At 39.1% G+C, this 14938-nt stretch overlaps 1 protein-coding gene and 2 long non-coding RNA genes across 7 annotated transcripts in view; all 3 read left to right on the top strand.

Moving 5' to 3' along the window:
• Positions 1-14938, top strand: part of fbxw4 (F-box and WD repeat domain containing 4) — a 37783-nt gene that overhangs the window by 6757 nt on the left and 16088 nt on the right. The gene's annotated exons all lie outside the window — the stretch shown is intronic.
• On the top strand, positions 2-6171 carry LOC106916530 (uncharacterized). Its single transcript, XR_001418003.2, has 2 exons — positions 2-4806; positions 5621-6171. It is a non-coding gene; the product is annotated as an uncharacterized LOC106916530 (long non-coding RNA).
• LOC148155275 (uncharacterized) lies at positions 9629-11938 on the top strand. 4 transcript variants are annotated; one of them, XR_015765471.1, is made up of 6 exons: positions 9629-9776; positions 10803-10891; positions 10981-11098; positions 11275-11342; positions 11417-11532; positions 11632-11938. It is a non-coding gene; the product is annotated as an uncharacterized LOC148155275 (long non-coding RNA). The 4 variants fall into 4 exon arrangements; XR_015765469.1 differs by lacking the exon at positions 9629-9776 and adding an exon at positions 9793-10191 and having other exon boundaries at positions 10782-10891; XR_015765470.1 differs by lacking the exon at positions 9629-9776 and adding an exon at positions 9794-10191.

Genomic DNA, 14938 nt, shown 5'->3' with positions numbered 1-14938 from the left:
TACTTTCTTAAGATAATTTGCTGAGCTTAGTTTAGAACGTTTTAGAAGCATATAACCTTATGCCTTATAGATCATTTACTAAAGACTAAATTACACGTCCTATAGATGTACCCTAGGTGCTTTACCCTTTTACGACTTTTATGAATCAAATATAAGCAACATAATTTGGATTTTTTACAAAAAAATAAAAAATAAACCCTTTGCAGTGGAAGTAAAAAATTGATTTCTACAAAATAATGCCAAGTAATATTTACCATACAATAGATAACTGCATAAATATTCACTTCCTTTAAAGTGACTAGCCTAATTCAGCAGAGGTCCAGCCAAGTGGTGGTGGAGATCTCTTGAGCATAGTGAGGGATTGTAGTTTAAAGTGAGGCTGTCATTTTGTGTCACTGACCCTCCTGACCACTACCAACACAAGGCCTAAGGACATGACAGAGGTGGGTGGACTGGGAACCAAAGTGGCAACCCTCTGCAGGGCAAACACCTGCATCACCATCATCACCCTAAATGTGTAAAAAACAACAACATATTTTTCATAAAAGTTATATTCTGCAGCCTTAAAGGAAGTCAGTTCCTTCATACACACTTTCTCATGTTTTGAGTCACCTCACCCCGGCATTTTGTTTTCTTTGATGATCCAATCTTGTGGATTAGTTGACATTAAACAGTGAGTGGATGATCCGCTCGATAATGTAAGGCATAACAACCCATCTGCTGGTCACCCATGTCATCCCACGTCTAATTCCATCCCATGTTCTGTTGTTACACTTGATATCATCTCAAGGTCTAATAAGAATCATTGTTGTGGCATTAAAATGCCAAGGCTGGTACAGAACTGCCACCCCCGTTGAAGTTCGCTGATGCATTGGAAAGTAAACCGAGCCGATCAGTGGCCTTGGTCCATGGCTTTTTTTGTCCACGTTTAGATTACTTGGTGACAAGTGGGGATCTGCAGGGTACAACAGTAGATTGTTCACCTCTGTTTTTCCCCTCTTTCTTTATCTTAGTGTTAGTTTTCCTCTAGCGACAGGCGCCGCTATGATGGGTCTCTAGTGCGATAGGTTGAATCTCACAGCGTCATTCCTGGATCGGCCCATTGCTGCAATACGTCACAGCATCCGCCATATTGAATGTGGAGTATCTGTCAGTAAGCAAATACTGGCAGAAATAAATGGACAGAACATTGTAAAGCGTTGTTGTACACAGTACTTTAAGTCAGTGCCTGTCAGTGACACATTCTGTCACACTAATATATTTGGGAATTAAAGAAAGCACTGAAGACAACGTTTTTAATTTTTTGATATGATTATTTAATTGTTTAAAGAGCACAATGTTTATATTTGTCAGCTGATTCTGATCAGTCATTTTTATATTGACATTGATGAAGACACACACACACGCACACACACACACACACACAGGAGTGTATTCATGAACATATTTACACAATTCCATAATTTAATTTACATTAGATATGAAGGAAGAAAAAACGTAATTTCCTTTTAATTTTTAGATATTTTATTGTGAAGACAATAAACTTTGATAAATCAGTCATTGTCAAACATTGGCTACATACTTTTCTTACTTTTTTTCAGGAAAAAAATATTTATTATAGTATGATATGTCAACTCTGCTACGGACAGCATAGACAATGTGTGAAAAAATGTCTACTAGACTAAACTATTTATTTCATTACAGAAATTCTCTTAATGCCCGAACACTTCAGATAGAGATATTTAACTTAAAACTACACAGAGTGAAAGAAAAAAGTGGTCATTAAAATACAGATTTATTTATATTATACTGCCAACACAGGGCACAGGCAGGGTTCAGTCTACTGGTCAAACTGGGAGCAGTCCAGTGACTTCTGAGACGTCCTGGTAGACACAGGCTAAAGCCAAGGGTAACGGAGAAATTATCTAACAGTGCAATAGAAAATTCATCCATGATGCCTTCACATTCTGAAAAAACATACATACATCTCGCGGATGTCTGTTTGGTTTGGTAGGTGTTGGGGCTTCGGCCAGTGCATTTATGATCTGTGGGGTATCAGGGGCTACTGGTTGTGTCACTTCAAACGGGTGTCCTGGGTGTTGTGCTAGGCTGCGATGCTATGGTAACGCCACAACTCTGGTAAGGTATGAAAATGTTATCCACATTTCCGTACTTTGAAGAACCTTAGTAGAGGCGACCACCCTCCTTCTCTGAGGTTTCAGTCAGATTTGCCCATCACTTCTGTGGATGTAGATACTGTATATATACACACACATACAAATTTAAAAAAATTCTTCAAGAGACGCTTTTGATGGTCATTTGTCAAGAACCAATTTGTCGCTGTTGACTGCACATTCCCTTTGTCCTTTACCTGTCAGTCAAGGTTGGTAACCTGGTACAAAGCAGGCATTACCTTTAGGGGACAACACTCCTTTAATATAAATGTAAAGAAAGGGGGCTTGGGTGGCAGAAGGCAGTTAAGAGAGAAGCTACCCTGAAGAGAGGTGAGATCAGCCAAAGGGGTTATCCTTGATTTGTCAAGAATTCCTCAAGCACAACTACAAAGTTGTCGCATGGACTAAAAGGGCCTTTGAAACGTTCCAAAAACAGGACAAGATTGTTGGATAAACCGTCCCCAATTCAGTACTTTCTCACCGCTACCAGGGGGGGAAGACCTTTGACCTCTAGTAAGCATAGGGTGACGCCACTGTAGCCACCCAGACAGCCTTCTCCGACTGCACTCCCACTGCTGCTGTTGCCACCATCCAACCTCACACACTCCAGTTTCACCCCCACTGCTCTGTCCCACTCAACCGCAAGAAAAAGCCCGAAATTCATGTCTTTCTCTTTGGTCTCTCCTGAGCAGTCCCTGTGGCTCAGGAGTCAAGAATTCAATTAGTTAAGAAAAGAGAAGAAAAGAGCGAAGCAGCAACAATACAGCGATAAGGGGGCAGAATGTGTGTTCCCACACGCTAAATACAGGGCGCTTTCCCTGGGGCCCACAGAGCCAGAGGACCTGCACCACAGGAGGTGAGAATAATCACAGCTCCCTCTGAACCCCCTCATTACACACATTCTCACACACACACATGGCTTACATTCCTTGCAAACACAGATAGCTTCATCCAGACATGCATTACACGCAGGCATTCTCCCAAAGAGAGAGAGAGACACACCTTGCAGATGCCCCACACTTACTACACACATAAACACAGTGGGAGAAACACTTAGCACACATAAGCCTTCGTGCACAATCACAACACAAACACAAACCGAGCACCTTTCATTATATCTCGGCCTCATACAGGTGTTCTCTGGTCTTTGGTTTACCAGGAAGACTGTTTTGGTCTATTTAGCTAGCGAGAAATGAACAGGTGGACAAGCAGCTGCAGTGGAGTTTCAACTTGTTCTAAACAACTAGCTTAGCCTGTTATGTAGTTAGAGCTCATCACAGAAACACGAGTCCGCTGGGTTATCAGCAGGGGCGAAAGGAGTTTGAAATTCTTGCCGGGTACTATGACGAAAATCGTCAGTGGCTCATTGTGCAAACCAAAACAAATAAAAGCATAACTATTTTACTGTACTGTAGAAGAGCTTCACAATGTGGAAGAAATATATATATTTTATATTTTGGCTCTGGCACAGAGGGTGGAAAGTATTACTTACATTTACTCGTATTGCTGTAATTCCAATTTGTCTATGTTGCACCTTTACAAAACCTGAATTTTTACTTTTACTTGAATTTGTTTTGAGTAGAGCTACTCAGTTGCATTTGAAATCATATCCATTAATGAGTAAAGATAAAACATAAGAAAAACCGGCATTGATCTTTCAGCTGGGTTTGTATTAAATGGTGTGGCATCAATTGGAAGACAGAGGAGCAAGAAAAACCCATCAAGTTTAGCTCAGGTTAACTTGTGAGAAAAATAAAACCCTTTGCTGAATTTAATGCATCAGTTTAACTGTAAGTACAAGCATCAGCTGTATGATGCATTGTGAACTTGAATAATATTTTAACCACAAAAGTAAATGTCAGTTTTATTAAGTACTTGTGATTATGACGTGTATTGACTAAATTTGAAAACACAAAATCAGGTGATTAGTTTGGAATCGATTATTTAAAACTATTAGATAGGAGGGATAAACTCAGCTGACATAAGATGTTGGAAATGAATGTCCCATTAAAAATACACAATATTTTGTGTTGCTTTTTTATTTATAAATGTGGTCCTTTAGATTAAAAAAAATTAGAACATTATGTTCTCATTTCCTTTGTGATGAGCAGAACTTTGTTTTGCTCATCACAAAGTAACTAAAGTAACATTTTAAAGAGGTACTCGTTTTTAATGTTAGTAACTTGTATTTAAGTGCAAATTTAAATAAAACATGACAGCAGTTTTACTTGAGTAGCCTAATTTTTTTGTACTCTTTCCACCTCTGCTGTCATGTTCAAATATTGATAAACAATTTTATCTTGTAGCATCTTCAGTAAATTTTTATCTTCGGCATCACTGACATTTCTTTTGAAAAAGATTTGTTAATGTTTTCTGCACATTTATCAAAATTTGATTTTGCTTGAATTAAAACTTCACCGTCCTGCAGTGTTTTCCGGGTAATTATTTTAATGTCTATGAATGATAAGCAATTTATTGTTCGTCCTGTCCCAGTGCAATGCTTACAGCAACAGATCGAAAACGATGAGAAAACAAGCTGCCCTTGATAAACCCCTGAATTCACAGGGGCGGCTTAGAAGAATCTGCCAGTTTGACGGCCGAAACTATGAGGCCGATGTCGACTTTACCTCTGGTAAGTAGAAGTAGCTAGTAAACATGTTAGCTGAAGCTAGCCCAATCAGCAACTGCATGTCATTGTGCAGTTCAGGTATTTGCAGTAACATTTCATAGTAACATTTTTAATGAGTGGAAGTATATCGGACAAACATTAAATAAATATGTGAATATAAAAATGGCATGCTTGTGTCAAAGTGTGTCGTCATTCCAATATTTAACAAAACGTTATGCTTTGTGCTCTTGTAAACTTTGTACATTTTTTAAAAATTTGATTAATTGTTAGTATGAGCAATTGCAACCATGTAGAAGAAGAAACAGGCTTGAGAATTTGAAAACAGACATGCTTAGTAAGAATGGAGGGAGAGAAAGTGAAATGCCAGCAAGCATTGGAACAAATGTGTGTATATATGAAGCTTAGGAAATCTAATAAATCTGTGCAGATTATAGTAGCTATTTATAGTTGTAATAAATGTGATTTTAAAAAATACCTTTACAAAATGAATACATGACATGTTGATCATTTGCAAAACGTATGATAATCAAATATTAAGTTTAGTGAAATATAGTCTTTTTGGCAAACATTTTATAATGTAGCTCGTCACACAGAACAGTCATTGCAAGGTGCAGGGAATATAGTATATATTAAAGCCTAATATTTTCATTCTCAGGTTTAAGTTGGTAGTAATGCAAGCAACAGTGTAAATAATTTAAATATGAATCGAATTATGAACGTATGATTAAACTTGATCCAGCAGCGGATGCTATTGGTAACAGAAATATTAGGAAAACTTAAAAACTATACGACTATGATTATTTTTATGTACTTGCAGGATGTGCTGTTTGCACTACCATGAAGTCAACCGATGCCCTGGCAGAGAGGAGGATCTCCAGATCTGAGGAGTGGGTCTACTTCAAGATCTAGTCATCAGGCTCAAGTGAGAACAAAGAAGCAGCTTATCTTCACTCCGGACCAAGATTCGGCAGCATGAGATGTAAAGGGCTGACAAACTGGAGTACGGATAAAGCTCTACATGACACTGTGAGATACAGCTGAGACAGATGAGACAGATGTTGTATTTGGAACAGCATACTATATTCCAAGATGAATAGACATTTTACTGATCTTGATCATCTCACTGACGTTCAAGAGAAATTGTTGTCAACGTGGGCACTGGTCTCCACTCAACGAAAAGCTCCACAGAAATTGTGGAACATACTGTAAAAGAAATGCAGACAAAAATTGTTTGTTATAAATTGTACCACATGTCTTTAATATAAAGCCACCTATTGTACAAAGTTTGTTACAGTCAAATACAAGTATCAGAAATGTTGCATTATTAAATATGGTTAAAAGTCTAAATAAAGTGTTTATTACATTGCACTAACTGGTTTACTTTTGTTTCAAAGCACAGTGTACTACAAAAATGTACACTACACCACTGTTTATTCCTGCTTTAAGACAAGAATAACAGCGACAATAAGCAGGCAGCGTAGAAAAAATAATAAAAGACTGAACAACTCACTTCGTGATTTGTGGTACGATGCTCTATGTGTGTCACAGTGTGAACGGCTCACGTCCAACAGCACAGCATACTGTGCCATTCATGCCGCTTGAACGGATCACAGATGCGCAGGCACTTTGTTCCGTTCATTTGGCGAGAACAGCATGCCTTCTGATTGGCAGTACAGGAACTGTGCTGGAGTGGCACTGTCTCTCATTGGGCGAATCTTTATCATACATTTAATGAGTCACAGAACATGGAAGTTCACCCCTTCACCCAAGATGAACTAAGAAATGAACGAATCAGGTAATTAAATTATTTTATCCAGTTTGTTTAGTCAAATGATTTGTTAATTTGAACAGATCATTGCATCACTAGATTCCTCCAAAACCCCTCTCTGCAGGGTTTACCTAGCTTGGCATAAACCAGGCCTTTACCCTACACTATGCTTCGTACACAGGGTCCACTGAGAAATGATCGCTTCCTGAAGGCGTGGACTGTGTTGAGTGTTTTAAATATTACCTAATTGCTAACATTTGCTCGTGATGTATGCATTACGCCAGTTCAACGCTAAAAAGCTTTCTGGAAATTGTCTGCACTGTAAACAATCATCCTCCACTACGAAGAGAGAAGTGCTGATCTGAACGAGGCGGCCGTCAGTTTTTAACCAATATTTGGAAGCGTGCCAACATGGGCTGAACAGCTTTGTTCACTTCCTCTGGTGCCATTCCTAAAATTGCAGGTTGAGCACCATTCTAAAACAGCACAGAAAATTGACTTCATAGTTCACAACTTTTCGTTCTGTTTGCTGATTGGCCCAGTCAAATATTGTCCAGAGAGAATCCAAGTCAAAGGAGGAGAATGGCAGTATGTGGCAGAGAGCGCCCCTTTTGGCTGATTGTGGAGCAGGTGTGACAACCAGAAACCTCGGTGAGCCTGACAACCAGCTCCATATTGAGGACCAACCAGTCCAGGCAGTCCCCGGACTGGGAGAGGACTGGAGCGGCCCTACTGGTGAACACCTTGTGGTACTGATAGAACAGGGAATGGCCGTATTTGAGGTTAGATCAGCAATGAGGGACATGTAGGAGTCGAGCTCGACCCGAAGTCTACCCCAGGTGACTGAACACAGAACGTCACAATAGAAGTTAAAGGTTGCGAGAAACTCCCTGATGCAGAGGCCCTTTGTGTGGCGCAGATCGCTGTTTTCAAATCACTGGTTGACCTCAGGGAAGGATGATGGAGGACGTTCATGGAAGAGATGAGAGCCGCTGTAAGGTGATGGATGTCTGCAGGAGGCGGGATCAGAGCTGGGTGATGGAGCACAGAGGTGGAGGCAGAGGCTCATGCCAAAGCAGCAGGAGCGGGAGAGAGATTGCTGGCCAAAGTGGGGTAAGGACTGGTCAGGGCCAGCTCATGGGCGTGAGTGGAAGGCGGGTGGCCTTCCACTCACCTCCCCTCCTCCAACTATTTGGTTGGAGAAGGGGAGGACTTCTGGGACCTCTTGCCCATGCTGGCCATGAAGATGAGGGATGGGATGGAGAGTCACCATAGGGCAAGGAGACAGTGAGAGATGTCAGCTGGGAGGGCTTGAGACCAGCCCCAGGAAAGATGCCCCAGTACCTCAGGAGGGCCGGGAGGCGCAAGGCTGGACCAAGAAGCCAAATGGGTGCTCCTGCGCGAGGTGCCAGGGGGCAAAGAACAGGGGTCATTGGGAACAAGGGTTGGAGAATCCACAAGGTCATCTGAGAGCATGTACCAGCTATCTTAATCGAAGCATGGCTGGGAAGCAGGTGGATCGATGGTTGTTTGGCCTCTTGAAGGGTTTCTTGAGTGATGATTGGCTGAGACGGAGCGACGACTTGGTGCTGGTTGGCTGAGGGGGGGGGGGTGTGTGGTAATTGGGTGTTGCAGGTATGCAGAGTCTCCCAGCTTGAATTTATACCTGACATCTTAGCTTGTCAGAAGAGATGAAAAGCACATAAAATATTGAATTCACAGCAAGTAGGTTTTATCTATTTCCTGGCCTTTTTCTATGAGCACAGTAACGTGCTTATGATAGAGTGGACTAAGTGTTTTGTTTGTGTGTTTTAAGTACCAAAGTGAATTTGTAGTAATGTGATAATAAAATCATAATTTCATGAGAATCTGCACCACACTGCACTGAAATGAGGAATACTCAGCATCTTGTGACTGGTGTTGGGTTTACAAATAAGAAACTACTTAATCTTTTAACACATCAGAATCAAATGATCAGTCCCAGGACATTGAAGCTATTGTTTAGGCAGCTGTTTATTTCAAAAAAAGAACCAGAGTTGCTGAGCAGGTCACATCTATCTTATTAATATAACTTTTTTTTTATACATGTGAGAATGTTGTTACAACTTTTGGCAAAACTGCATCTTTATTCTGCCAGTAATATAACTACTCTAATAAAATATTTTTGCTCTCGTAAGATTATGACTTTATTCTTGTATTTTTTTAAATTAAATTCTCTTAGTAAAACTAAAGTCATACTTTCTTTACCTCTACAGCCATTTTTGTTTTCACTGTCAGAAACTTCTCCATCTCTCTCTATGTCTCCTCAAAACATCCATGCTTTTATCCTCAGTGTGTCTTTGTAGGCTACTTCTACTGGCAGCCTGTTGATCAATTTGAACACTGCTGCCACCTGGTGACAGGAGGCTTGTTTATTGGTCAAGCAAGAATAAAAACAGTAATCTCGTGCCCCTGACACCTAACCTGCCTCCCATTCAGCCTGTTGCACTTTTGATTTCTGATTGCTTAGTTCACCATCTGCCTTGATGACTACAGATGGCATATGTTCATTTTTCATGTGGTATATGGTTTTCATATGTGAATTTCATTGGAGGTAAGGGTGACCAAACATCGTAATACTGTTTGAAAACTAGTATCTATTTTTATTTTGCCCGACTGGAAAAATTTAACTAGAACAGCGTGAAATTCCCTGCAGCCAAAATGAATACAAATTGTGACCAAAATAGGTCACAGCTTATTTTTTATTTGTGCGTTAGATTTTTTAATGAGTCCAAATTTCATACCACAAACAAGCAAATGTGGCATGACAATAAAAAGTCCTTGAATCCTTGAGTACTAAATATAAATTGAGTTTTAATGAAAATGTACAGTTTTATGAAAACCCTTGCTCATTGATACACAGTAAAAAATGCTGGGTTATTTTCATAACCCAATTTCTGGGTTGAAGCTGTTGGGTCATAGGTTGGGTTAGTTTGACCAAATATTGGGTCAAAATTCATAACTCATGAGTTGGGTCAGAAATTTATCGGAAGTCTACATCTTACACACTTCTGTTGGGCCAGGAGTTGGGTGGGTAGATTTACCCAAACGGTTGGGTTAAAGATGAAACTTGGAAGAAGCCACGCCCCTCTTCACAAGCCTCCATTTTCAACATGACTGTGAACATTGCATAACGGACTTCTCCTCTACTTTGAAATAAGACATGGTAAGTAAAAAGAAGATAAAGTTTCAACGTTTATAGAATTTTATACATAAATTGAATTTATTTCAAACATGTTTGATATTTATTTTTATGGTTATTTAAAATGTTTATTACGGTAGGTTCCTCTGACAAAGAGCTTCGGTGTTGCTACAATACGGATGTTGGGGAAAAAATAGATGAAGGGGAAGGGCACAATTTGTCAAGTAAATTAAATTCAGTTTTTAATATAACCTCAATCATATTTGTTCGTAACTTAACATAGTCAAATTTTTAAAAATCGATTTAGTTTTAAAAGAAAAGGTAGTTGACGGTTTGTCCCCTGATTTTTGCAATATGCGCGCGCATCCTTAGCGGGCTGAGGCTACGTGTTCGAACACCAGCAGTAATGGCGGAGGAGAGCGAGAAGAGCTTTAATAATGTGGGTATATTATGCTTTTTGAAAATAAAATAACTTTTGCAAAGTTATTAGGCGATAAATTAGTTGTGTAAACCTGAATTATGCGCTCGGTTTATTAACATATAGCTTAATTACAAACATGCTCGGACGTGTTCGCACTTATCGCTCCCCTCCAGCCGCCGGCTCGTCTCGCCCTCTGTCAGTTGACCGGGCGGAGCGGCTCGTTAAGCCGAGAGAGAACGACCGTCTCCCGGCACATTGCTTTCAAACTCCCGCTGGTTTTAGGCAACGAATTAAAAGCAAAACTAAGACAATATCTAATGTTAATGTTTGCTCATTTTATTATTATTGTTACTACGGTATTAATTACAAATACATTTATTTAAAGTTGGTGCTGAAAGTTATTCAGCACTAAGTTTGTGTTAAGTTTTACTTCTAAATTAAATTATATGTCATTTTATTTTATTAAGTGCTATATTTATTTTTAGGAACATAAAATTACTCTGAACATTTGAAATTGCTGGCTAATTACAAGTTATTTGCAGTTGAGACAGCTATAAGATTTAATTCAGTCATTAAAGTTTGATTTGTGATTTTGTCTTTTCTGATAGATTTTGTAATTTTACATCCAGGATCTTCAGGAGAATTAAGCGAAACCCAAACTCCTCGTTCTCAACGAAGACCTTCTGCATGACCAAGAACATGAGTCTGCTCCCTCAAGGTATTGAAGCTCAGAAGAAATGTTCTCTAAAATGTTGTCATGCTTTTTAGTTACTGTAACATTTTAACACTAACTTATGTTTGATACAGAAGATGATGTAGTCCTGCAGCTGCTGCCAGTACCCCTTCCTGCTCCACCTTACTAATTTGGGAGAAGTTTCAGATCCATCAACCTGGAAATTCAGATGTTTTCATTGATATCCAGCCTGTAAGTCAACCTTCATCTCTGAATAATGCTCAGATTGTTTAAGTGCATCACATTCAATAGTGAGGTTTTGTGTTAAACTAGAATCAGTCAGAAATTAGTTTTTGAGAATGTATCTCTTTACCTTTAAATTCACTAAAGGCCTGTTTTTGTGCTTCTCTCTCTTGTTCTCAACGAAGATCTTTTGTATGGCCAAGAAGAGAAAGGAGCGGCCGTCTTCTCAACAACATGAATTTTCTCCCTTAAGGTATTGAAGCTCAAGAGATGTTTATAAACTGTTAACATTTAACATTTTAACACAAGCTTATGTTTCCCATGCAGACAAGATGATGTAGCCCTGCAGCTGCTGCCAGTGCTCCTCCCTACTTACACATTTGGGAGAAGAGTTTCAGATCCATCAACCTGGAAGTTCAGAGGGTTTCATTGATATCCAGCCTGTAAGTCAACATTCATCTCTGAATCATGCTCAAATTGTTTGCTGTTTATATAAGTTCATCACTAATGGCCTGTTATTTTCTGTCTTCTCTCTCCATCAGGTTGGGACAAACCTGGTGGTGCATCTACAAAATGTGACAACCTGTATGTCCTCATGCAGGGAGACAGGCAAAATGCTAAAGTGTCGTTAAAAATGCTCCTTGTTTAATGGCTGAAAGGTTTACTTGTAGTTTGCTTTAAAACAGACTTTTTTTCATTAAATGTTTTCTAATATGGAGTAACAGATACTTCTGGAGTTGTAGCCAAATGAATTGAAGTGATTTAACTACTTATGTTTTGTAACTTTTGTAAATGAAATTGCTGGCTCTATATATGTATCATGTGGAAATAAAAGAAGCTTTAAATTCATATGTCTTTTAATCCTGTTTTTATATAGTGAAATTTAAAATAATTTTTTTTAACCCAACTATAGTGGTACAATAACCCTTGTGTTGGGTTATGAATTTCAACCCAATTTTGGGTCAGTTTAACCAATTTAAACAAGTCAATTTAACCCAACGTTTGGTTAGTTGCCATGACCCAATGTGCTGGGTCAAACCCTCAACCCAACCCAGTTGGGTTAAAACAACCCAGCGTTGGGTCGGTCCATATTTGACCCAGCGCTGGGTTACGTATTGGGTTATTTTTAACCCAGCAGTTTTTACTGTGTATGTTTAATTTTTAGAGGGACTAAACGCATCTCACTGAGAGCTGATCTTATACCGTGAACAAAATTGCTTTCATATTCCTAGTAAGTAATGGCCCACTGCTGAAGTTTGGAGCCTCTCATTTATCCACTCGCCTGCATGTAAAGTGTTTGGGTCATTAAGACGTATTACATTCACTAAAGTCAATTTGGTAGCTTAATTTATTTTATCATACTGTGATAAACAGTTGTAGGAAGTGGAGGATACAAGAAGACAAGGAGGAAGAAGAGGAAGAGAGAAGAGGACATAGTAGAAGGAGGAGAAAGAGGAAGAAATACAGATTTTTTAAAATGTCTGTCAAGATAAATGGATGGTTAAAACATTTATTTTTAGCTGAAGGCCTACAGTTAAAATTTGTAATTTTCAAGTATAAGCGCTATGCATTTATAAGTTGACATATTTTGCCGCACAGCTGTTACATCTTGTTGAAGTTTTGTTTACACTACAATAGATGTATTTATTTATTTATTTATTTATTTTTGAAGAGTGGTTTGATATTATTAGATCATTTTTGGAGGGTATTTCCTTTACAGTTATGGAACTTTGCTTCAATTTTTTCGTGAAGCTTCTTTGGGTTACAGTGGAAATTTGAGCAAGATGTAAGTTAGGGGTGCACCGATTTATCAGCCAGCCGATTTATGGACGCCATTTTCCTTAATTTTGGGAGATCGGTCGATCTTATCCCCCGATCTTATCTACCTTAGCAAAGGTCTAAAATTTGTTCTTCCCCAAAAGTTAATGCTTTTTGCCCTTGCAAACAGTATTTTTGTCCTGAATTCTGCCCTGTAATTGGATTTTCAAGAATGCATTGCGTCACAATTTATATACATCCTGTAATAAATTTTAGTTTTAACCTGGAGCTTTTTTTAGAACCCAATCAAGCACATCTGTGATTCTCCACCTAAAATGGAACTGGACTTAATATATTATTTTTGGCTCTGTTCGTGTTCTAATGTAAAAGTCCGAACATTGGAATAATGTTCTTGATGTTCACATTGCAAAGCGGTGTGTTGTGAAAATTACCAACAGTCTTGGAAACCATCATGGTTGCAGATGATTTGTGTTGTGTGGCTGGTGTGGATGGTTGGTGTTGGATCCCAGTTGGTTCCAGCTGGATGAACACAGCCAAGGGGCTGACTGAGGAATGTCCTGGTGACCCTACACACAGAAGACACGAACAGAAGCCAAAAGGACCACAGGGGGTGAAGATGGAACAACGGGGTCCTAGCATATGTGTGTGTGAATCTGTGAGAGAGAAAGTGCATGATTGTGTGCATGCTAATGTTTGATCATGCATATCGGTGTGTAAAGGGCCGACGGAGCAAGGGAGAGGAGGCTCGGGAGTGAACCAGAGAGAGGGAGTGTGGGGTGGGGGGTATGGGGTCAGCCCTTGTACCCTTTGACCATTGTCTCCCTCCCTGACCAATATAAAAGCATCATAACCCTGTGAGCCCAGACATATTTAGAAACCAGATAAAAGCACTTTTTACAAACTAGATACACATCAGGCACAAAGCCCGGGGTCAAGCGCAACAAATTAACAACCCTCTTTCTGATGGTGAGTTGGGGGTTTGGGGTGACGGGGCAAAGCCAAACCGCCCCTGGAGTCCAGAGCCAAATGCCTTCATATTCCCAGAGCAGAGACATGGGCTGCTCGCCTTTATTCATTGTAATTGGTCCAGGGGCCAGAGGCTAAGATAAATACTGACTTACTTTTTGTTTGCTTTGTGTCCTACTAACACAAAACTTCTCCAAGCTAACTCCAGCTAAAGTCAAGACCATCATTATGAGAGGCAAGAATTTCATTCATTCGTCAGTCTCATCACAGTGAGGCTTAGCAAATTGGGGCTCATTATTTAAGGGAGTAAAACTGTTTTCATGGCTGTGAAAAGGTGGAAACTGATGATGTTTTCAGCACAACAGACTGAGAAAACTATTGATGTTCTTTGAAATAGTCCCTGCAAAAAAAGACTGCAAAAACTAACAACACCCTACTAAAATATTGGAGTTATTATTATTATTATTATTATTATTATTATTATTATTATTATTATTATTATTAACTTTCTCATTGAGATTAAAAATCTCTTTTACACAAGAATCCTGGCCAAGACTGGCAGCAATACACAGAGATTACATAACATTCATTGCAAAACATAAAAAAGTTAAGACTGTCATAAAGAAATTAGTTGAACGATTCCACAGTTAACACATTTACAGACAAAATGATTCCTTCACAAATTCTGATTAGATTTGATTGGAAGATTGATGGAGAAGAGAGTCCTGTGTGGAGATTGAGGTTCATGTTTAGTTTAGGTCCAAGTTTATCATCGCAGTTTGACAAAAAACGTTCTAACAAAATTACTTTTAAAGACATGAAGAACTTTTTTTCTTCTAAACATAGATGCATACTGTCTGGTCAAAGTCACGTGCCGTTTTTGATGTTTTTCAATTAAAATGTGATGCACCAGGGCAAATCGAGGAACTAGTCACTAGAGCACAAATGAAGAAAAAGGATTAAAAAAAAAAACAAATTTCTGAGAAAACACAGATTTTTGTCTTTTGCAAAAAATATACTAGGTTAAGTGATTGTCTAACATTTATTATCTTCCACTTATCTAAAGTTGGATTGCGGAAGCAGCAGCCTTAGCAGAGAGAGTCA

Source organism: Poecilia mexicana, unplaced genomic scaffold (genome assembly GCF_051168715.1).
Source record: "Poecilia mexicana isolate PSO_F unplaced genomic scaffold, ASM5116871v1 scaffold_15, whole genome shotgun sequence".
Lineage (NCBI taxonomy): Eukaryota > Metazoa > Chordata > Actinopteri > Cyprinodontiformes > Poeciliidae > Poecilia > Poecilia mexicana.
The sequence above is the reverse complement of the archived record's forward strand: the minus strand, read 5'-3'. Positions and strand labels throughout refer to the sequence as shown.